Source organism: Melitaea cinxia, chromosome 23 (genome assembly GCF_905220565.1).
Source record: "Melitaea cinxia chromosome 23, ilMelCinx1.1, whole genome shotgun sequence".
NCBI classification, from domain to species: Eukaryota; Metazoa; Arthropoda; class Insecta; order Lepidoptera; family Nymphalidae; genus Melitaea; species Melitaea cinxia.
The window spans coordinates 11,922,334-11,947,321 of record NC_059416.1 but is presented as its reverse complement, the minus strand read 5'-3'; the positions used below and the strand labels follow the sequence as shown (position 1 = coordinate 11,947,321).

The window sequence follows — 24,988 nt, the reverse complement described above, 5'->3', positions numbered from 1 at the left end:
GCCACTCCTAAATTTTTTTTTAATTTTTAGATAAATTATATATTTTTTATTTTTTAACTGACTTCCAAAAAAGGAGAAGGTTCTCAATTCGACTGTATTTTTTTTTATGTATGTTACATCAGAACTTTTTACCGTGTGGACCGATTTCGACAATTTTTTTTTTAATCGAAAGGTGGTGTGTGTCAATTGGTCCCATTTAAATTTATTTGACATCTAACAACTTCTTTTCGAGTTATATCTAATAATGCGTTTTTACTTGACGCTTTTTTCGTCGATCTACGTTGTATTATACCGCATAACTTTCTACTGGATGTACCGATTTTAATAATTCCTTTTTTGTTGGAAAGGAGATATCCCTAGTTTAGTATCATGATAAGAAAACCAGGATTTGATGATGGGATCCCAGAGAAATCGAGAGAAGCTCTTGAAAATCCGCAATAACTTTTTACTGTGTGTACCGATTTTAATAACTTTTAATTTAATCGAAAGCTGATGTTTGTCATGTGGTCACATATAAATTTTATTGAGATCTGATAACTACTTTTTGAGTAATCTTTGATAACGCGTAGTTACTTGACTATTTTTTCGTCGATCTACGTTGTATTACTCGTCGATGTCATTGAAATCGGTTTTTTTTATGATACAACATTAAAAAATACATACAACCCTAAATTTTCAACCCTCTACGATCAACACCTATTTTTAAATAGCGTTTAGCGGCAAGACAACGTTTGCCGAGTCAGCTAGTAAATAAATAAAAATAAATATATAAATAAATTTTATTTTTTAAAATGAAGTGCTAGCTTAAAATTGTTTCTTTTAGCTTCTTATGGTAGCTTAAAATAAATTTGAAGTCATGTTGAATTATCTTCACGTACCATATCCACGTGACCTGGTCGTACGTGTAAACGCGCGATGAAATTTTTTTAAAGAAAATTAATCAATACAAAATCTTATTCAAGTAGGCTTCTAGATCTAATCCGTTATTTAGAAATGTAAATAATTAATTAATTAAAGTTAATATGAAGCTACCGGTATACATAAATACATACGAGTATGATTTGTTTTTTTTGTTTTTTTTTTAAGTCTATATCACTGTTGTTATTCTTTTTGTCTAAAAACTCTCTGGGATTTGGCTGATGTCCCAAATAAACGTGTTTCTTTCTTTCTTTCATACTTTCGGAATATTGATATTCAAATATTCATTGCTGAAAACAATCGGCAAAACATCAATAATCACAGCACGTGAAGTACGTCATTGAATACTTTTGTTCCAAATTTTAATAATTCTCTTAGGAGAAAAGATAATAATTAAAATATGTAATCACGGACAAAACTTGTTCAGAATGTCCATATTTGTATTTTAGTAAATATAACACAATCAACGAAATAACTAACGAAACGTTAAGAAATCTGTGCTGTATTTTTAGATTTCATTATTAGATTCGTTATTTTTACTTTTATAAGCAAGAAATATCGACTTCGACAGTTATTTGTTTTATATACTTATTGAATTTAAAAAAAGGTGTTGGTGTTTGGTGTGGCAAAAGGCAGGGTCACTACTAACTGCGCCATCGGGCTATTCGTATAATACTGTTTTCAAGCAGTATTGTGTTCCTGTTGGTGAGTAAGGTGACCAGAGCTCCTGGGGGGATTGGGATTGGGTCGGCAACGCGCTTGCGATGCTTCTGGTGTTGCAGGCGTCTATAAGCTACGGTAATCGCTTACCATCAGGTGAGCCGTACGCTTGTTTGCCGACCTAGTGACATAAAAAAAAAACTAAAGCACATCTAACAAAATAAATGTATCCAAGAGAGATAGCACACAGATACAATCTCACTACAGCGATAACAAATGCACTATACGGAGTTAGTTCTCTTCTAGGTACGAAGTAAACTTTTTCGGAAGAAATCGTGCCTTAAACCATTCATGTGTGATTTTAATATTTATTGTCTTGTAAATTAATGATTTCAGGGTTGAAAGTATTTTATCTAAAAATTGAAGAAATATGATCTTAAGGTTGTAATTTTGTTTTAGATGATTTAGTGTCGTTCATTTCTTTGGGTAGTGTGTTTTATACCGAATTACTTCCAACTAATCTATACAAATAAATAAAATTGGAGTGTCTGTTTGTAATATTAAAATAAACGATTTTTACTAAATGCGTGGATGTATACACGGTACATATACCAAAATAATAATTTTAAAATTTTTGTCTGTCTGTCTATCTGTCTGTTTGTTCCGGCTAATCTGTGAAACGGCTAGACCGATTCTGACGGGAGTTTCACTGGCAGATAATTTATGTAATAAGGAGTAACTCAGGCTGCGAACTGAATAATAATTTTCTTAAGTTCCACGCGGACGAAGTCGCGAGCAGAACTAGTGTAATATAAAATAATATTATTCTGTTTAATATTAATACAGATTATATAAGATTACCCATTTGATAGACTAAAATTAATAATATGAACTGGTTTAGGTCATCAAACAATTATTTTCTTTTAAAATACACACCACCCCGCCTGCCCAGCGTGGTGACTATGGGAAAAACACATGAGTTCACGTTATTTTTGGCGTAAACTTGTGGAGGCCTATGTCCAGCAGTGGACTGTATAGGCTGTAATGATGAAAATACACACACGGTCGTCTGTTCCTAAGGTAAGCAACTTAATGCTTGTGTTATAGGTAACAGGCGACTGTTATAGATTTTTATTTTCGGCAAACATACATATTAATAATACATATTAACAAATATATATGTTAAACCCAGACTCAAGGTGGAATCGAACCCACGTCCTCCGAAGCAGAAAGCAGGGTTCCTACAAACTGCGCCAACGGGCTAGTCGCATAACCATACTTATTTGAATAAAGTACAACTGCCTCCACAAACACATATTAATTAATCAATTCAATAGATACCGAGGGTCGGAGTGTTTGACAACTTTAAATTATATTCACATCGTTCGTAAATGTTCTAGTTTTCACTCAAATTAACTTATTATAATACAAATACTAAAATTCAGAAAGAGATCTCAAATCAACTCTTAGAAATCATTTTACTTTAGAAATATTTTATGAAAGATAATAAAGCACGTGTCTTAAGTAAAACGCATAATTCTAATTATCGCATTGTCCAAATTATTTGCAACTTTAGTAGATAGTATTAAACTTAAGAGTAATAATTAAAGCGCCTCTTTTATTAAATAAAATAGACAACGTAATTTAAGCTTAAAGATGTTTCTTATAATGGTGAGATTGCTTTGACACATAAAAAAGTATGGATCAACCCTAATTTATAGTAATGACATTAAAAGACATAATATTCTAAGTAATCACTGTTAATGCACATGAAACGAAGATCTCTAAAGTACACCTGCATTTTACTATCTATACTAATATTATAAAGAGCTAAAGCTTATAACTTTGTATGTAGGGGGTAATCTTCGCAAATACTGATCCGATCATGAAAATTCTTTCACTAACAGAAAGCTACACTATTCAGGAGTGACATAGGCTATATTTTATGGGCACGGGTCGGCTAGTTATACATATATGAGAAAATTCTGATGGGTGTTTGTTTGTCAAATACACCAGAATAGATCTGGATGAGATTAAGCACAGATATAGGACGATGTAGTTTAAAATAGTTTTATCACATTTTTTCCCTGAAAAATGAACTTTTTTGATAGAATATATTTCCACAAAAAGAAAAAAATATGGATAAATTTTCGAAAAACCCATATCTTCCTTTGCTCTGAATTTTGATATTCAAGTGCATATTCAAATACCTGTTTAGTACTGTAATAAAACGTAGCATGTTTTCATCATTATTACAGCCTGTACAATTCACTGCTGGACATAGGCCTCCACGAGTTTACGCCAAAAAAGCGTGAACACATGTGTTTTGCCCATAGTCACCACGCTGGGCAGGCGGGTTGGTGACAGCAGGGCTGGCTTTGTCGCACCGAAGACGCTGCTGCCCGTCTTCGGTCTGTGTATTTCAAAGTCAGCAGTGTTTTAATTTGTACGATTTTATTTTTGTCTTACCCACACATTAGGAAATTCTAAATATTTTTTAATATCATATCAAAAATCGACCGTTCCAGCGGGGATCGAACCTGCATCTCCGACTGACCGTGTCGGTGCTCTAGGCAATTAAACTATGGAATGATGTACCCGCCAGATCGAAATTTTGATATGTTTATATTTATACAAATCTAAAGCTTTAGATTTCCGTTCCAGCGCCATCTAGTTAGTTTACAATGTAATACTATCGATATTAATGTTAATAGCCTTTGTAGTTTCTATAGTAAACGCTAGGTGGTTCTGTTGTAGACAAAAACGTTTCATCTGTAAAAAAAATACCCTCATAGGCGTTAAAGAAGTTTCACTTAAAAAATTTCATTTAGTAAATTTGGGCTGTGACAGTACACCCAGGATTATTCATCTTCTGTCCAGTCGCGTTCTGGTCATCACTTTTAAACTTAGTAATGTTATGTATGAAAAGAGACGACTAAGTGTAGTTCGTCCCTCGTAAAACACTCCGGGTATCCGGGTATCGTTGTATTTATCTTTTAAAAGCTTTTCGCTCGGTAAACGGTTTCGGTATTTGTTTCCGATTATACAGCGTTCCGTTGACGTCTAAACATAGATTTAACGTAAATATAGGAATCTATTGTACACTGAGTCAAGAGTTCATTTATTCGTTGATCCACGAACATTTGTTTACGTCAATACATACAGAAACAAAAATACATAGTATACAGGACCAAATCTAGGTGCAGCAAACACTTACAGGCAGATAGATCATGCTTAATAGAAATAAAATGCGACTGCTCTAAGCATTATATCTTAATATAATATATAAATCTCGTGTCACAATGTTTGTCCTCAATGGACTCCTAAACTACTTAACCGATTTTAGTCAAATTTGCACACCGTGTGCAGTTTGATCCAACTTAAAAGATAGGCTATATTTTATTTTGATATATTATGTTATTATTATATTTCAGAAAAAATTAAGGTGATACGAAGTTCGCCAGGTCAGCTAGTATATATATATACTAGCTAACCCCGCAAACATTGTTTTCCCATATATTTTATTAACCTTCTCAATACCCCCCCCCCCATAACTTAGGGGGATGAAAAAAAAGATGTTGTTCGATTCTTAGACCTACCCGATATGCACACAAAATTTCATGAAAATCGGTCAAGCCGTTTCGAAGGAGTTTAACTACAAACACCGCGACACGAGAATTTTATATATTAGATAAGTATAAACACATTTTTAAGATGATTGGAGTTCGGTATTTAACAGCGATCGAGCTTTTTTGGTTGAGTCTGCATTAATATCAAACAGGTCTTACTGAGGGTAATTTTTGTCTTAAAGTAATAACTGTCACGTATTATTATCATGATTCTAAACAAAAATTTTTGTTCGTATGATAAAACAAATGATTAAGAAAATAAAATAAAAATTAGAAAATTGCTTCAATAACAGATTTGTATTTTCATTTAGACAGTAATTTTATTAGGCCGTTACATTAAATGTGAAGCAACCATCAATTTGGTTAGTATATTCTGATTTAAGAATTAATAACAACAGAAGAACCAATAGAAACAGTTACTACCATTAACAAATAATAATATATATTTACAAAATACGCACACGGTCATCTGTTCCTAAAGTAAGCAACTTAATACTTGTGTTATAGGTAACAGCCGACTGGTATACTACAATTTTTTTTTTCGATAAACACATATAAATAAATATATATATTACACCCAGACTCGGGGTGGGAATCGAACCCACAACCCCCGGACCAGAAAGCAGGGTCACTACAACAACGGGCCAGTCAAAATCATAATCTATCAATATAAATAAAAATGGATTTTGCTAAGCGCATAACTCGAGAATGACTCGACCAATTCGGCTAATTTATTTTTTTGTATGTTCCTTAAGTCCCACGGAAGGTTTTAATACTTAAGAAAAAATTAAAAAAAATATATTTTTACTCTTAACTTTTGACCATTATAAACCATTATAAAATAATTTCTTAGTATTTTCGCCATTAATTACAGCGTTACGCACACGCCTTGACGCGTCTTTGACCATCATGTATTGATTACAATATTTGTAAATATATAAGAATTTTGAAAACTCGACCTAAGTTATTTGTTTTTGATTATTTTAAGATATCTAAGACTTGAAATTGTCCTGTTATGTTAAAATAAAACGTTTTCTTAGTTATAAAAGGGAATATCTCAGCCTTTTATACAATTTGAAGTGAAGACAATTACTAATGAATTTGAATTTGGGAAATAGTTTACAAATTATAAAGCACTAAGCACTGTAGCACACCAATCCGCCTGCCCAGCGTGGTGAATATGGGCAAAACACACGAGTTCACGTTATTTTTGGCGTAAACTTGTGGAGGCCTATGTCCAGCAGTGGACTTTATAGGCTGTAATGATGAAGCACTGTAGTAATTACAATAGTGCTACTTAAGTGGCCTAAGCAACACATCCAAGCGTGTCTAGGTATTTGTTTTGTAACCTTAGAGCATAGATAGCTTAGGCTTTATATGAAAATTAAGGGTGAAAAGATATGGGCCGTTTAGAAGTCACATCTGCTTCGAACATTCGCAATGTCGTTTGGATCATCGTAATATGTGCTGTGTTCTGAACTGCTTGAAATTGTGTTAAATTAAATGATCTGATGATTTTAATGTTTTTTTTATTCTATAAATATTGTTGATAATTTATTTTTCCGATGTATTATACGCTTTATATTGGTCCATTCTGATTTCTATATCAATTTTTTTAGACGGATTTTGTGTAGGTAATAACAATGTAACAATATCTGATATTCCAATCCGATCTACATTCCGAAACGGTAGTAATTACATTTTAATAAAATTTTAATTTGTAAAGTGATAATTCGAAATTACTTTTGATATACAGTATATTCTGATTTTGACATCTTTAGTGTTCAGCTTAACGTCGGTGAAATAATGTAGAATAGGTATCTTGTCTTAAAAAGTCGCTTTCAAATACCCATCAACTCAAATTTGCAATAAATAATTTTCCAATACTCCTGTCTGAAAACTTTTGGTTTAAACGTTAAAAGCACGTTTGTAAATTTTCTTTCCAGCCGATGTTTCACCCTAATTTGTACAATGGCTCCAGGTTACTTTTACACTTAGTTTGTTGTACGTGACCCCAGATTTATATCGGCGATATTATTAAATATTCGCCATAAAGTCTGAAGCTTGTTTGTCCTATTTCAGATAATTTTGCAGCTGTTAAACTTTATGACAAAGTTCATCACTTTAAAGGAAAAATGAGCGTAAAATTCTCGTCTGAATTTACATATTTTCTCGTGGCGTGCAAGAAATTCTTAAAGAAATGTGATTTATTTCTCGAAAGTTTTATGGAGACGGAACTGCGGACTATGTTTGTCTCTCTTGACGCTTCATAAATGATTAAGTGGGAAAGGGACAAAGGACGGATTAGTGTCAAACTACTTAAGCTGAATTAACCCTTTCTGTTTTAATCGTATTAACACGGGAAATATGAAGGTGAAGTTATTTGTATTAAGGGATTATTCAGATTTGTGACTGGCGATTTGTAACGTTGTGAACTTGACACACATTTGATAATGTCACAGCTTTTATATTTGATAAAAGGAATTTAATTGAATATTACTGCACGCAATGTCAAGTAAAGCTGATAGTACTTTTTTTTATGTCACTAGGTCGGCAAACAAGCGTACAGCTCACCTGATGGTAAGCGATTACCGTAGCTTATAGACACCTGCAACACCAAAAGCATCGCAAGCGCGTTGCCGAACCAATCCCCAATCCCCCCAGGAGCTTTGGTCACCTTACTCACCAACAGGAACACAATACTGCTTGAAAACAGTATTATTTTGCTGTGATCTTCTGTAAGGTCGAGGTACTACCCCAGTCGGGCTGCTCCATATTTTGAGCAGGAAATTCCTGCTGTGCCCTACCTCGCTACCTACCTAGTACTAAATGTCAAACAAAAATACATCAAACATGTATTAAAAATATTATAATTCCCATAGTTTTTTTTAAAGTTACCTTCAACTAAAATCGTTATTTGAATGATTTGCACTAGGTATTAACAGTACCGATAACAACAAAAACTTTAGCTGGTTTCCAGAAAATAATAAAAAAATGGCGACATATTTTTATTAATGTACTCCGTCATGAACAGTATCCCAACACGTTAATGCTAGTTAAGGCAAATTTATCATCTTAACGTCATAACAATAGCAAACTAAAATAAATTATAATACAAATATACAAGCAAAAATCGTTACAATACATCTCGACGGCAATGAGTTAAAATTGCGTCAAGATTTCAACTTTTTCAATTATAACTTCGCTGTCTGGATATTGGTGATCAGATTTGAACATTGTTATTCTTGGATATAAAAACTTTGACTGGATTATCTGAGAGACAGTGGATAATGGAAATGTTCAAATATTATCGGTTGATCTAATTTGTGGCTTATTTTGAAGTCTAGTCTATACAAACAAATAAAATTGGAGTGTCTTTTTGTAATATTAAAATAGCCGCTTTTTACTAAATGCATGTATAAACGGTACATATACCAAAATAGCATTTTCTAGAATTTTTGCCTGTCTATCTGTTTGTTCCGGCTAATCTCTGAAACGGCTAGACCGGTTTTGACGAGACTTTCACTGGCAGATAGCTGATTGTAATAAGAATAACTTAGGCAGCTTTTATTTGAGTTTTTTCTTATGTTATAACTCTGCGAACTGAACAATAACTATTTTGTTAAATTCCACGCGGACGAAGTCGCGGGCGCAGCTAGTTTGATTAATGATATTTTGATTTGATTGTTTTAAATTTTAATAAGTGATAGTATAGTCAGTGATAAAGTGTAAAATGGCTTTAAAGGGTAATTCAATATCGCTGTTCAGCGACCTTGGTTTGCGGGAAGCTGGCAATTTACGATGCATGTGGTATGGTGTGTAGTTTTAAGTGCTGTTTAATTCTGTAATAAATTGTCATATACTTTATTTTAGTAAGTATGTAATTCCGCAACTCGAAGATAGATGTCGCTGTACGCAATTAAATCGCGCTAACGTTTTGTTCAACGGTGTGCATATATGGTTTTCCATACTAAATTGTATCGCCTTTACAATTTCAAATAAAGGACCTCACTTTGAAATTAGTGTAGTTTTTTTGGACGTGTTGTACAAGTGCTAACATAAAATTATATATAAGCTAAGGAAAATTTTCAATTTTAAACTATAAGGTTGAATTGTCTTTATAGAAATATAGGTATAACAGTGAGTAGAGATTATTATTATGGTTTTATTTTGTGTCTGAGTATTTGTATAATAATATATAAGTTAGCTTTGACGACAAGTTAGCGCAGTTCACAGCACTGGTTTATGTCAGTTGCACTGGCGGTTGCGGTTTCGATCCTCGCGCATGGCATACGATTGTATGGTCCATACAGATGTTTGACGTGATTTGGGCGTTTGTGTTTGTGTATTGTGTATGTTTACAGAGCCCAGACACAGGAGTAAATCCTAGTGGGATCGGGAGTTGTTTGTATTTATATTTTTATATATAATTAAGTATTTTTTTAAAGAAAAATCATATCATTCTCATATTACCTAGTGGTGCATTTATCAGAATTTTAATATTATCAATTCTTCGAAACCTTAATAATACCTGAAAGAACTGACCTTATTTTCTCGAATTTAACACCAATTGTTAAGATTTTCACAGATTTTTAATACACAACCGTTCGGTACAAATGTCGAGAATTCTTCTTCTTCTTTGGCTTTAGCACCCTTGCGGAATTGCCAGTATCAGAGTAGATGCTTCAATGTTCGGTGAGTGTCTGTTGTTCAGTTGGGACATTGACAAGACTGACTTTGCTATTTATCAATAATTGTGGAAGTACAAGTTAAATAAAAAGAAAAAAGTTTTTTTTTTACCGATATTGAAAGAAACTGTTGCTCTACCTAGAACAAAACACAACAAAGGTTAGTAGGACATTACTCTATAGTCTAATGTTATTTTCTACAATAAACGCACACAAAGTATCAACAAATGGTGTATGTACAAAGGATAGCACAGATTTAAAATCAGTAGGGCGTGGGATAACAGGCGGAAGAAAATTATATAGTGAGGATACATTTTGTGAGCAGCTAAAAAATATGTGTTCACGGGAGCCTTCGTCTAATCCGCATTCACAAAGGGAGCTGTCTCTTATTCTTAATTTGGCTAGAAAGACAGGGTTGCAAGAATGACCAAGGCGAAGTCAGCATATTGTGGAACATACATACTTGGCCGCTTTGTAGTACTTAAAAAACCAAGGTTTTTTTTTTTTTTTTTTAGACCCCCACACTTGGGTGTGAGACTGTCCTACTCTACTCAATCATTCCAGTTCTCGCTATTATTCCTCTCGTACTTTCATTCAGCATACTAGTTCTTTCTGTCATTCATTCCTCATTCACACACTGGGTGGGTTCCCATCTAATCTATTCTACCTACTTCTATATTACTTAAAATTAATGAACTCTTGGGAAATGAGTGGGGTTTGCGTACAATAATTTTATTTACATTTTAGCATACTTTTCTTAATACTATTTTATTTTATTACATTGGTTTTATATTTACAGATTCTCTTATATACTTATTCTTACTTCTAGTAAAAATTACACTAATTTTTACAATTGGAAGCTATTCTAATTCTTATACTATTCCTACTTAAATCTTATTTGCTTATGTTATACTACAATATACAATTATATTCAGAAAACATAATTTTACTGAGTCTTATTTCTAATATTAACGGCTTTAACTATTTTCTTGCAATACTGTAGGAACAGTTCTCTGCTTGCTTTATTTTTAATTACTTCGCACAAGTTTCCTATTATCATTTGTACGCCTATTTCATTTTCTAAGCGTAGCCTCTCGTAGGCAAATATTGGACACTCCAGGAGGACGTGGAGGACGGACTCGGAGCACCCAGGGTCGCAGACGCACGACGGACTCTCCTTACACTTGAAGCGGTACAAGTATTCGGAGAATCCGCCATGCCCCGTCAACGCTTGGGTGACAAACCAGTCCACCCCTATTTTGCTCGTGATTCTGTATGCGGCTATCGCGTCAGGGAAGAACACCCTGGTGACACCAGCCGTTTCGACAAAAACCAAGGTTTGGAGGGTATTTGCCTTTGGATATCAGCATAGTGCCTTCCCGTAGTTCTACTAGACTGCATCCACAGTTCATTCCAGACTGAGGATAAATGAATTTTTGCAAGAGAAATGACGTCCTGACAATAAACCTTAAATTGACTAAGACCTCCGGACCTAGTTGCCTCCTTAGCGTAAAGATCGACATTCTCATTGCCAACTATACCACAGTGGCTAGGAACCCAACCCAGCTCAACTTTAATATTGTTATTATTCAAATTAAAAAGTATATGTTTCATTTTCAGGATTAACGGAAATCTTGACTTTGTTCGAAATTGATTAGAAGTAATTGCTTGTAGAGCACTCTTCGAGTCAGTAATAATAATGGATTTGTCAAGACGGTGTGACTCAACAAATTTAAGAGCTTCAAGAATAGCCAAAACTTCACCTGTAAAAACCGAGGATATTGGTGGTAATCTGTAATTTAAAATAACATTGACTTTCGGAATCCAGACAGCCACACCCACACAATCCAACTCAGACAATTTAGATGCATCAGTATATATAATTAACCAGTCCTTAAACTGTCTGTTCATAACAGAATTGAATTGAGAGTTGGCCACCATGTAATCCTTACTTATGGGTAAATCTAGGATAATCTTGGGGGAGAAGACAACCGAAGAAAAGGGGGTATCATAAAGAGGGTTAAGTCTGAATTGAGCAACTGGGCATGGTAGAGATGTAAACTTTAGGTAACTCTTAAGGAGACAGGGGATATCTTTATGGCACCAATAGATGGAGGAAGAAGTAAGCTGGGACAGAACACTAAGCTTACGAATAAGTGGATGTTGAGAGTCTTGGAGAGCTTTAAAGATAAACCTATCAGCAAGGTACTGACGTCGCAGATGTAGGGGTGGATCAACACATTCCACCTGCATAGCCTTGATAGGGGAAGACTTCATAGCCCCTATAATTATGCGAAGTGATTTAGATTGTACCCTATCTAACATTTTATACAGGTTTTATTACAGGGCTCAAGTAGAAAAACTCCATAGTCAAAGTGACTGCGGACCAGAGCATTATAGAGGAGCTTCTGTGTGTAGGGATGCGAACCCCACCACACTCCAGAAAGTGAGCGAAGAATATTGACATTATTTTCTGACTTATTTAGAACATGATTAACATGTTGAGAGCCAGTCATTCTTGAGTCAAGGAATACTCCTAAAAATTTAACACAATCCCTAACCGGGAAAACTTGGTTGTCTGAAACTATTATTACATTAGGTATAGATCTCCTCCTAGAGAACACGACCACACTACTTTTTTCGGTAGATATGGATAAACCATGTCTATCCAACCACTCATTTAAATAATAAATAGAGGAATTAAGTCGGTTAGAGCATTCTAGTATATCCGTGCCAGAAATGTACAATGCCACATCGTCCGCATATTGCAAAACATTGCAGAAAGAACTAACTGAAAGGTCAAGGTCGTTAGTATAAATATTATATAAAAGAGGGCTAAGTACCGAACCTTGGGGAAGACCTTTCCAAACTTTCCTAGGTAGGAGGGTGGAATTTTGATAATTAACTATAATAGAACGGGTTGACAAGTAATTGCAGACATAATTTACTATCTTCACAGGAAGACTCAGATGAAGCATCTTTTGCCTGAGCACCGGAAGAAGCACATTATCGTAGGCGGACGACACGTCAAGGAACACTCCCACCAATGATTCGTTTTTTGAGAAGGCAGTGCGGATATCAGTAATGAAGATACTGAGGCTATCTACTGTACTGCGACCTTTTCGAAAACCGAACTGAGTCTTGGAAAGAATGCCATTGTTCTCTACGATCCACTCAAGCCTATTTTTAATGAGGTGCTCTAAAATTTTTGCCAGGGTTGATGATAGAGCAATTGGGCGATAAGAAGAAGGATCATTACCAAGCTTTCCCGGCTTTAAGATAGGTATAATGATTTGAGTCCCCCATTCCTCTGGAGGAATTTCCGATTGAAAAATGGAATTTAAAAAATTTAGACAAGTCCTCTGTGTTGGCCACTTCTTACCACAAAGGAGTAAGGAATATCATCAACACCAGGTGAAGAGTCCTTTAAGGAATTTAAAACCAATTGAAACTCCTCCAGCGAAAAGGGGCGATCAAATTCACTGAGGGGAGTACGCGACGAACTTAAAAAAACGCGACTTTCCTCAAAAGACGGAGCCGATGCAGGAGCCAACTTCTGAGAGAAGGAATCTAACCAAAGTGAAGTGTCATTAATCATAGGGCTATCATTAAGGGAAAAAGAACCACGGAATTTTTTAATATTTCGCCACACTAATGAGGGATGAGAAGACGGACACAAGCTTTCACAGAACACAAGCCAACAACTCTTTTTCTTTTGAGCAAGTAACCTTTTTACCTGTGCTGCAATATGTTTGTAATTCAGGTAGTTTTCTAAGCTCATAGATACCGAATACAAGCGCTCTGCCTCTTTACGCCGTCTACAAGCATTTGTGCATTCGGAATCCCACCATGGTGGGGAAGAAATTCTATAAATGCCTCTTTTTTTAATAGGAACCGTTTTTTTTGCACTATTTAACAAAACGTTTTTAAAATCTGAGTAAAGCATGTGAACATTGTAAACGGAGACTGGAGGAATTTGGCGGATTTGTTGATCAGTTATGTTAGCAAACTGAGACCAATCTGCGTTAGCCAATTTAAATGATTGTCTGGATGGATAATTAATCATAGAAGGAGAAGGAGTGTGACTAAATGTAATGAGAATAGGAAAATGATCACTGCCAAAAGAGTCACTGAGAATTGACCATGAAAATTGGGCTGAGATGTTACAGGAGCTTAAAGAAAGGTCGACAACACTCTTAGGATTCTGGAAAGGTGAAACCCTGCGTGTGGGAGAACCATCATTAAGTACAACGAGGTTGTATTCATCAAATAAGTCTAGTAAAAGTAGGGAGAGACTATCACTGAAATATGACCCCCATGACATATGATGACAATTAAAATCACCTAAAACAACTATAGGAGGGGTTAAGGAGGATAAAATGGAGGAAAATTCAGACAACACAGATGATGAGGGGACAGGAATATATACAGATATAAATGAAACATTTAAAGCACGGACAACAACAACATTGAGACTATCACTATGAGATGTATGGATGAATGAGTATGTACATTTTCTAGAGATTAAAATGGCTGTACCAGCCTTTCCATCACTTCTGTCGTCCCGGAGACAAGCGTAGCCCGGTAACCTAAAAGAAGTACCAGGCCTTAACCAGGTCTCCTGGACGGCAACAATTGATGGATTATATTTTTTTAAGATATATGTAAAATCATGTTTTTTATTCTTTATGCTACGGCAGTTCCACTGGATTAGATTCAGGGACATTTTGCAATAATAAAGACAGCTGAGATAGGTTTTTACGAATATTGTTCGGTAGCCCGGTGTCACTGAACCGGGAAATCATACTAATGAGAATAGAGGTTAGTAGTTCCAAAAAGTTATCATTAGGGGAAATATTCTCTTGTGGGAAAGCACACCCATCAGGTAGGGATGAACTAGGGGGTTGGACTATATTTTGATGCGCTTGTCTGTCATAACCTGGGCTAGCAGGTGCGATTGGACGGGCTGGGGTAAATGTAGTTTTTCTATATGAAGTAGAAGTAGGGGAATATTGTGTATTGACAGGGTTAGAAATAAGAGGCGTATTCCTAGCTGTGTCAGCAAATGATCTACGTACCTGTGGGAATCTAGCAGAGGCTTCAAGGTATGAAACACTTTCCTGCGACATAACTAATTTTATAGCTTTTTGTCTAGAATGCTCAGGACAAGAATTATCATTTGCTGCATGCGCACCAGAGCAAAATAAACAGGACAGGGATTGGACAGAGCATGTTTCGCCCTCGTGCATTTGTGAACATTTGAAGCACCTCGGTTTTGATCTACACTGAGCCTTTACATGACCAAATCGACAACAATTATTGCATTGGATTGTTGGCAGAATGTAGGTTTCAACCGGTAAAGAAGTAAAATAACAAAAAACACGAGGGGGAAGTTTTTGTCCAGAGAAAGTTAAAACTACTGTTTGTGTAGGGATCCAAATGGGGGTATTATTTTCATTATATGATTTTCGGCTCAGTCTCCGGGCCCGAATAACTTTTCCAACACCATTAGGGACTTCAATATTTTCCACCAGTTCTTCCGTAGACCACTCTACAGGTACTTCTCGAATAATTCCCATTCGGGAAATGCTAAATACTGGAATTGCTGCTATATATCCACCTGCAGGTAATGCTGAGTGGTCTAAGAAAGCATTGGCGTGTTCATCTGTCTTAAATTCTATTAATACACGGTTGCGTCCAACTCTTTTAATTCCATCCATCACAACATTATTGATATTATTTTTGTAAAGAAAATGGCCGAATTGTATTGGACGCAGGAAAGCACCTGTGTTTGGTACTGTTTCATGTCTTGACACGTGAACCACGAAAGGGGCAACATCATTTGACGAGTATTTGTTTTTTCCTTTATCATAGTCCGGATGAACGTAAGTCAGTTGAATAGATGGTGTTTCAAGGGCGGAAGACGACGATTTCTTGGCCTGGAGAGCAATATCCGATTCGGGCCGCCTTTTTCTGTTGGATACATTCGAATCCATTGAAACTGCCGTACTCATATAACCTCCACCAGGATCCGGCGGTTCATTATCCATTTTAAAACAAGTAAAAACTACACAAATATACTTACAGAATGACAATCACACAACACAAAACACAATAGGATAGAGGTTTTACAACAGAAAGGTATCAATATATTAAACAGAAAAATAGCCGCGCAAGAACTTACGAAACTTGCACACAACCACAATTCTCTCTCCAATGTCCTTAAATGTCGAGAATAGACCAAATAATCACATTATTACATTACTTTTTAAACGTCAGAAACATTTATTTGTTCGTTCCTGTGTTGCTGTATGTAAATTATTAATTTAATGTGTTACTAACAAACTGAAACTTACTCAATCTAATATTAATGTAAGTTGTGATAATAAGTGAATAACCAATTAACCTTACATTCCTATTTTCTCTACGAAGACTATTTTAAATATTCTTAAATACATAATATTTAATACTAGTGAGGTCCAAATTCGACCATAATTAAAAAATTAAATTAAAGAAAAAAAAAAAATGAAAATAAAGAGATTTTTAAATTTTTCAATTTGACTACACACTTTGACAATCAATAAAAGGAATATGCGTGTGTATGTCAAATACATGGTAGTGTGTGTAAGGTTTTTTTATTGAGTTAATATATTTTTATGAATTATTAAAAAAAATATATAAGCATTCTGCACTCCGACTCTATATAAACTTTAGTGTGCGAAATATCATACTCCTCCGTCCGTGCAATGTTCGTAAAAAGAGGTACAAAGTTTTTTCTTCACGTATTAATATATAGATAATTTTGAAAATAAATTTAACTTTAAATATATCCTTCTTTATACTATGCTATTAAACCGTTTTAATTAATAATATGAAAATTACTAAAAGGCTTCAATCAAGCAGAACCGACCTCGATTCGTAGACGAACTTTTCCAACCGCAAATGCAGCGGAGCTGAGTCGTGTATGAGGGATAATAAAAGAGAATTAGACTGAAGCTTTGATTAAAAAAAAAAAAAAAAAAAACTCAAAAATACTGCTCTGTCACTAGCTATTTGGTTTTCATTATTTTTTGGTATAAGTGAAAAGATTAACGTTAGGGTTAGCCAGAGTTTTACAAGTTTTTAGGGTTCCGTACCTTAAAAGGAAAAAACGGAACACTTATAAGATCACTTTGCTGTCCGTCTGTCTGTCAAGACCCTTTTTCTCAGGAACGCGTGGAGGTATCAAGTTGATATTCATATCAAATATTCAGCTCTACTATCCTTTGGAGCTGTGACAAAATCAAGCTTTTAAGCCAACGAAATCAAAAGAAACAGCCGTTTATGCCTCAAATTTTCGTCACTCGCAAAGGAATCAAAATCTACAGGGTTCTTCCCGTAAACTCACAATCTTGAAATTTGTTACGATGCAATACGTAGCACAGATAAAGGAAAAGCTGCGAAAAGCATAAATTTTTAGTTACAACATTTAATCAAAATATTTTTAATAATTTTTCTACGGAGCCTCAGGTGCGCTAGTTCGACTCGCACTTGACCGATTTTTATTGCTATTATTAGTTATATTTTTTGGTATATTTAGTTTAAAAATTCTGACGTAAATTATTTTTTGTATTAAAACATTATTTATCAACTAATTATGTATTATCCCCTATCATCATCATCATTACAGCCTATACAGTCCACTGCTGGACATAGGCCTCCACAAGTTTACGCCAAAAATAACGTGAACTCATGTGTTTTGCCCATAGTCACCACGCTGGGCAGGCGGATTATTATCCCCTATAATTAGGGTAAATTAAAGAGCAAATCTATTTTCATAAAATGCACCGAAAAGCAATTAGTAGGAGACTCTTGTGTGAACTTAAAATTAATATTTAATGAAAAAGAATATTGCTAGCCAGTGGACCATTTTTATAATAAAAGTCTAATAACACATACATTATATAGTATAAAACAAAGTCGCTTCCCGCTTTCTGTGTGCTTAGATCTTTAAAACTACACAACGGATTTTGATGCGGATGTCTTTTGTAAATAGATTGATTCCAGAGGAAGGTTTATATGTGTAATACATACATAATATAGTAGAGGAACACTGATAGTTTTAGAGGTTTCTAGTGTGATGTCGTAAAAAAACACATTTTTGCGCTTATATTGCAAATATTTATTTTATATTTTATATTGGTCACCAACCCGCCTGCCCAGCGTGGTGACTATGGGCAAAACACATGAGTTCACGCCATTTTCGGCGTGAACTTTCGGAGGCCTATGTCCAGTAGTGGACTGCGTAAGGCTCTGTGATGGTGTGATGATGTTTTATATTTAGTATCAGCATCGCACCCGTGCGAAGCCGGGTCGGATCGCTAGTTCTTTATAAAGATTCTTTAAAAACAACTGATAATACTTAATAATGCGTATCAAATGTATGTTGGTCATACTTGCCTATTTTAGAGATTCCCAAAGAAAATTAATATCTGTAAAAAAATTAGTTAAGTCTTTCTCGCGCAATGTTAATACTTTTAAATTAATCGAATGTATAAAATTCTCGTGTCGCGGTGTTTGTAGTTAAACTCCTCCGAAACGGCTTGACCGATTTTCATGAAATTTTGTGTGCATATTAGGTAAGTCTGAGAATCGAACAATATCTATTTTTCATACCCCTAAGTTATAAGGGGGGGGGGTTAAGGGGGTCAATAGCATATATGGCAAAAAAACGTTTGCGAGGTCAAGACTGAAAATATATTATTATGTCAAAATAAATAAATAAAGATGTAAAGACTGAGTAGGAAATATATTTCATAACTATGTATATTTTATTGCAGTTTTAAACAAGAACTTAGTTCACTCTAGTTTATGATCTTACTTATGATGATTGGAAGTCATAAATATAATTTTACGAGACGATATATATTTGTTATTGAATTAATTGCTCAAGTATTATTACGCTTTTAGTACATATAAAATAAAACTTAATTTTTTACATCATAACTTTAATACAACTTGTAAAATAACTATCCTTAGAACTCACTGATGTGAATTTAATTTTGCTTTTGCACTTGAAGCCTGTCGATAACGTAAACGACGCCGCTGGATCGGTTTCCACTTAAGATTTCTAATGTATATAGTACATTGTGTTTTGTATAATTATACAATTGTTATTTTTTGGTCTGGATATACATATATATATATATACTATATATATATAATGGTATGGATATGGTTCATACAGCTGTCGGTCCCGATTGTTACCACAGACACCTGGTAACAAATTTTACTCAATGTAGGAAATATATACACCAACCCAAAGTAGAAAAGCATGGCAGATTAAACTTTAACCTTTCTTTTACATGGAAAAAAGGAAAAAGAGCAAAAAGGATCAATCGATCAATTCCTTAGTATCTACGGATCTGAATTTAGCAATTTTTCAAATAGTAAAATGACGTTTATTGATACAAAATATACGGGGTGATGCCACGTTGGCGCAATGGTCACAGCCATGGATTGTGCCGATTGCAATGGCGGTTGCGGGTTCGACCCCCGCACATGACAAACATTTGTATTGGCCATACAGGTGTTTGCCGTGGTCTGGGTGTTTGTGCAGTTGTGGGTCTCCCCACCGTGCCTCGGAGAGCACGTTAAGCAGTCGGTCCCGGTTGTTATCATGTACAACTGATAGCGATCGTTACTCATAGTAGGGAATATATCCGCCAACCCGCATTGGAGCAGCGTGGTGGATTAAGCTCTGATCCTTCTCCTACATGGGGAAAGAGGTCCAGGCCCAGTAGTGGGATATTACAGGCTGAAGCGTATTATTATTAAATTATGTGAACCGTAGTTATACAATTTATATTGTTAGTACAACCAATGAAACAAGATCCTGTAAAAAATTTACGCTTTTCATGTCATGTTTTTCGTATTCAATGTCTCCTTACGATGAAAATGTTTCCTTTCTTACTTCTTGGCTTGTTTTAAAATTGAAATAAATTTAGTAAAACTAGTTTTTCAAGCCTATTATTTTCACAGTGGTTCCGCGTATTAAGACTACAATCTATCTGATACTATTAAACGAGCAATTCTCTGACTAATAATCTGAGTCTGGAAACGCCTCCAACGATTTTCATGAAATTTAAGTATGCAGGGGATTTCGGGGCGATAAATCGATCCAGCTAGGATTAATTTTTAGAAAAATGTCGTTTTATTCTTGTTTTTAGGCAATGAAAAAATGGCGCTACAATATCGTTAGAATATGAAGGCAAATTTCGCAATTGGCAATAAAGTTATAATAGTTCGGTGGGAAATCGGCCGATCGGGATCGACCGAGAAGACCACGGTACAAATCCCCGTGTCTCCAGATCGATTATGTTTTCCTTTTTTTTTCATTCAATTTAATTGCTTTCATGATTTTTTATTTAAATAACCAGTTCACATTTTTTTATTATTGTGTCGGTAAAATCGAAAAATATTATTCATATTTTATCAATATGTAATTCGTATTTAAATATAATTTCCAAAAAACACGATTTACTAAAAATACCGAGTTATGCTCGGCCACCCAGGTACTTATAATAGTAATAACACAGAGAAATCTTTTCGTTGCATTCCTCTTTACTCTTTTATCCTCTATCTCTTTCTTCCTATTTGATATTTTTGTATACTACTTTGCAAATTGCGTTTATAATTTTAACGCTTAAATACTAAGACTGATTTGTAAGAGTGGGTGATGGATAAGACAATGTATCTTGTAATACCGCTGTTTATATGTTAGCATAAAGTTTCAGACTTTTTCGTCATCATCATCATCATCATTTCAGCCTATTGCAGTCCACTTCTGGACATAGACCTTCAGGCCTGCCAGGTGTTGCCCATAGTCACCACGCTGGGCAGGTGGGTTGGTGACCGCTGGGCTGGTTTTGTCGCACCTAAGACGCTGCTGGCCGTCTTCGGCCTGTGTATTTCAAAGCCAGCAGTTGGATGGTTATCCCGCCATCGGTCGGCTTTTTAAATTCCAAGGTTGTAGTGGAACTGTGTTAGGGTGTGTGGGTGTTGTCCCCTAGTCGCCTCTTACGATACCCACGGGAAGAGAGGGGGTGGTTATATTCTTTGCTATCGTAGCCACACGGCATATAAGACTTTTTAAGTACAGTAAAACATTTTATAATTCTTGTGGATTTAGACATATTGGCATAATGGAAACTTTAATCAAGAATTAAGATAATTATTTAAACTACACACTCTATTATCCTGTAACTAAGCGGTCAGTTGCACACATAACGGCCCAACTGTACTCAACTCAAACGTTTGCTTAACATACATCAGTATTGATCAAAGAGCCATCAATTAGTGGATGAGCAAGATCAAACCTAAGCTGCGGAATTGTTTGCATGTTTGCTCAACATATTAATGCTTCAAAGAGGTTATAATGTGTTATTAAGATGCATGAGAAAGACCTGCTGAAAAAAGACTTTTTCTTCTATCATTGAATAATTTCGAGCCAAATCCGGGTCACTTTTCCACTGTGAAACCAAATTTATTTTCCTCGTTTTCCCCGTTGTATTGCGATATCAATTTTTCGGGTTAAAATTGCAGCTGTCCTCTTGTCACTAATGCACTAATGGTGGCACTTAGATACGGAGTCAATTCTATTAGAACATTTTGAGAACTATTTTTTTCTTAGATTTTTTTATTAATTTCAAAAATTTGACCACCCGACATCAGTGTATACCCAATACTTGCAACGTTTGATTAGAGTTCCTTATTTTCCATCAACTATAGTATCTCGACTTCTTAGTAGCAGCGCCACGTACTTTTACGTTTCAATTTTATTTATCATCTTACCCTCAAAGCTAAGAAAATCAAATTAACTAGTTTGTGAGTTAGACACCCATATCGGAGTTTACCAACGTAGCACGTTTACGGTACAAAGGCAGGTTAATTTTATATGGAGCCTATATGGATTCTGCGTCCAGACCTAAACTCTAGTTTTATAATCTTGTTAGATGTTCCTCGTAGTGACCCGAATTGTGTAGAGATTTCGGCATACCACTCTCACACAAATATTGTATGTGTTACTACTATGCAGTATAGCCTATGCTAAGCTTTTAAGACGTAAAGAATTTGATTCCATAATTACAACACACACACACATCAGCCTATCGCCGTCCACTGCTGGACATAGGCCTCCACAAGTTCGCGCCAAAAATGGCGTGAACTCATCAGTGTTTTGCCCATAGTCACCACGCTGGGCAGGCGGGTTGGTGACCACAGGGCTGGCTTTGTCGCACTGAAGACGCTGCTGCCCGCCTTCGGCCTGTGAATTTCAAAGCCAGCAGTTAGATGGATATCCCGCCATCAGTCGGCTTTTTAAGTTCCAAGGTGGTAGTGGAACTGTGTTATCCCTTAGTCGCCTCTTACGACACCCACGGGAAGAGAGGGGGTGGCTATATTCTTTGATACCGTAACCACACACCTAATATACAAATATACACCATAATTACAAATTCAATGAAAATTAGAAACTGATTCAAAAATTAAAACACGAACTCAGCTTAAGTGTCTGCGAATAAGATAATTAAGAAAATACCCAAGTTTCTCGAAATGCTTATCTGACAATTCGTAGAAAAATAACGTGAAATAAAATGAGTAGAAATAAATGCTTTTGTTAATAAAGAAAAGAAGTTTGTCCAACTAAGAAACATTCAAAATATACAGAATGAAAGGGTGCCACAGCTTTTTAATGTTTTGAGCCGATTTTGCACAGGTGCAATGGTACTGAATATAAAATATAAAATAAATATTTGCAATATAAGCGCAAAAAATTATGTTTGTTTACGACATCATTAGAAACCCCTAAAACTATCAGTGTTCTTCTATTACAATATGCATATATTATACATACGAATATAAGCCTTCCTCTGGAATCACTCTATTTACCAAAGAAAACCGCATCAAAATCCGTTGCGTAGTTTTAAAGATCTAAGCATACGGGCAGCAGAAAACGACTTTGTTTTATACTATGTAATGATAAAGCAATTTACAGGAGGTCGTATATCATCTGTAAGAGTATACAAAAATAGACTTAATCAACTTATAAATCTCTAGATAAGGTACGTAGGGTATCTAGGGTAGGCAACGCGCTAGCGATGCTTCTTGTGTTGGAGGCGTCTATAAACTAATCGCTTACCATCAGGTGAGTTATGCGCTTGTTAGGTGACCTCGTTGTATAAATAATAAATAAATTTAAAAAACATTTATGCAAATGACACAAGAGAAGAATCCCAAAAAATTTTATCCTCACTAAATGTCAAGAGATAATTAGAACACAGATGCACTTTGAAAAAGTCAAGGTTTGTCCCGATTTTAGTCAAGCCATTACTTTAAAAACCATGTGCTTTATGCATTACTTTCTAGTGTATAAAAATGTATGAAGTAGAAAAGGTTATTTTTAAATTGCACAATTTACTTTTCAATGTTGTGAATGGGAAAAAATATATGTATAACATACCACGTGTATTCTACCTTTACAATTACGGTAAAAGCAACACTTTAGTAAAAGATGACGAAGCAAATGCGCACTTAGAAAGAAAAAAAATATACGCCTTCAAATGATTTAAATCAAGCCAGAAATAATGTTGGAGTTTGAATGCATCTAAAGAGATATATCTCAATAATTACAAAGATTTGTAATTACAAATCAAACCAGGCATATCACAAACTATTTTAAACCTAAACGGGCCTTTATTTAGCTATACGTCACAAAGTATGCAAGTTTTAAAACAACAAATACTAATATTTCCTTGAAAAAACTAAATGACAAGTTAGCGTAGTTGTTTTTTGTTCTAGCGGTTTCAATTCCCGGCTGACAAATGCTTCCTTGAGTCATACAGATGCATATTTTTAAATAGCTTTAATGATTTTATTGCCAACCAGCTGCTGCCCGCGATGTCGTCTGCGTGAACGCTACACAGCACCAAAAATACCTAAGATTATACCTTTTAAAATAACATTTATTTACCCGTTTCTTCTTTACATTTCATATCTACAGAAAAATCTCATAGATGGCGCTGCTTTAAAATTGTCTTGTCTACTTACATTCATTTAATTATGTTTATCGGCTTAGTTACTTATATTGCGTGATTTTTATAGTGTGAAGCTAACTTATATAGCATGGTTATTAACATAATAACAACAACATTCAAATATGCGTCGTTAGATTACACGTTGTGACAGAATGCCTTGAAGAAATAAAGGTTCGCTGCTCGTTCCCGGTAGGTGATAGCATGATAATATGTAGCCTATATGTTGACCCGACTTCTTAATAGTATTCGTGCCAAATTTGAAGTAAATCCATGCGATACTTTTTATCCCGGACATACATACAGACAAACAGACAAAAATCCTAAAAACTGTATATCTGGCTTCGGTATCGACTGCAGATCACACCCCAAGTATTATTTTAAAAAATATATTCAATGTACAGTTTTGACTTTCCTACCATTTTATTATATGTATAGATTGTCAATCATATTAGTTTTATGTATCAAACATACATATCTGAAAACGGTCTAAAGTTAGTTTAAGTTCGATAGTCATTATAAAGCTAAACTTTTATATCTTAATATAGTATAGAAAGAGATGTCCAGTAAAGTATCAGCCTAACCGAGATAGCCCACATTTTATTCTCAGCCCGACTTTATATATAACATACAAACGAGGTAATATTGTGTGTATTCCGATATTTCTCGTGAAATATACTACACATTACCTCATTTGTGTTGTTTGCTGCTCGCGGCGTTACCGGATTTAGTTGTACAGTACACAGTAAATATAGGACTTCGTGTTTGATTATATTATCAGGAGGATTTCCTGCGGATGTTTATAAGCGTAGATTTTCTTTATATTTACGTAGATACGTCTGTCTATTTATAAGGATATGTTAGACGAAAAGGTGAATTATTTTTAATACACAGTTTGTGATAGTAATGTAGGTTATTAAATAGGATATTTAGTTTTTCGTACCGGGCTACAGCTTTTATTTGCTGATACGCTTTTTTTTTTTTTTTTTTTTTTATTTAAATTTTAACATCCATAGTTGAGTGC

The 24,988-nt window shown here is 34.9% G+C and overlaps 1 protein-coding gene and 1 long non-coding RNA gene across 2 annotated transcripts in view; one reads left to right on the top strand and one right to left on the bottom strand.

Annotated features, from left to right (window-relative positions):
- Positions 1-24,988, top strand: part of LOC123665136 — a 53,703-nt gene that overhangs the window by 5,929 nt on the left and 22,786 nt on the right. The window lies entirely within an intron of this gene.
- Positions 9,820-10,227, bottom strand: LOC123665241. Its single transcript, XR_006745014.1, has 2 exons — positions 10,108-10,227; positions 9,820-10,034 (listed from the first exon to the last, which is right to left on the bottom strand). It is a non-coding gene; the product is annotated as an uncharacterized LOC123665241 (long non-coding RNA).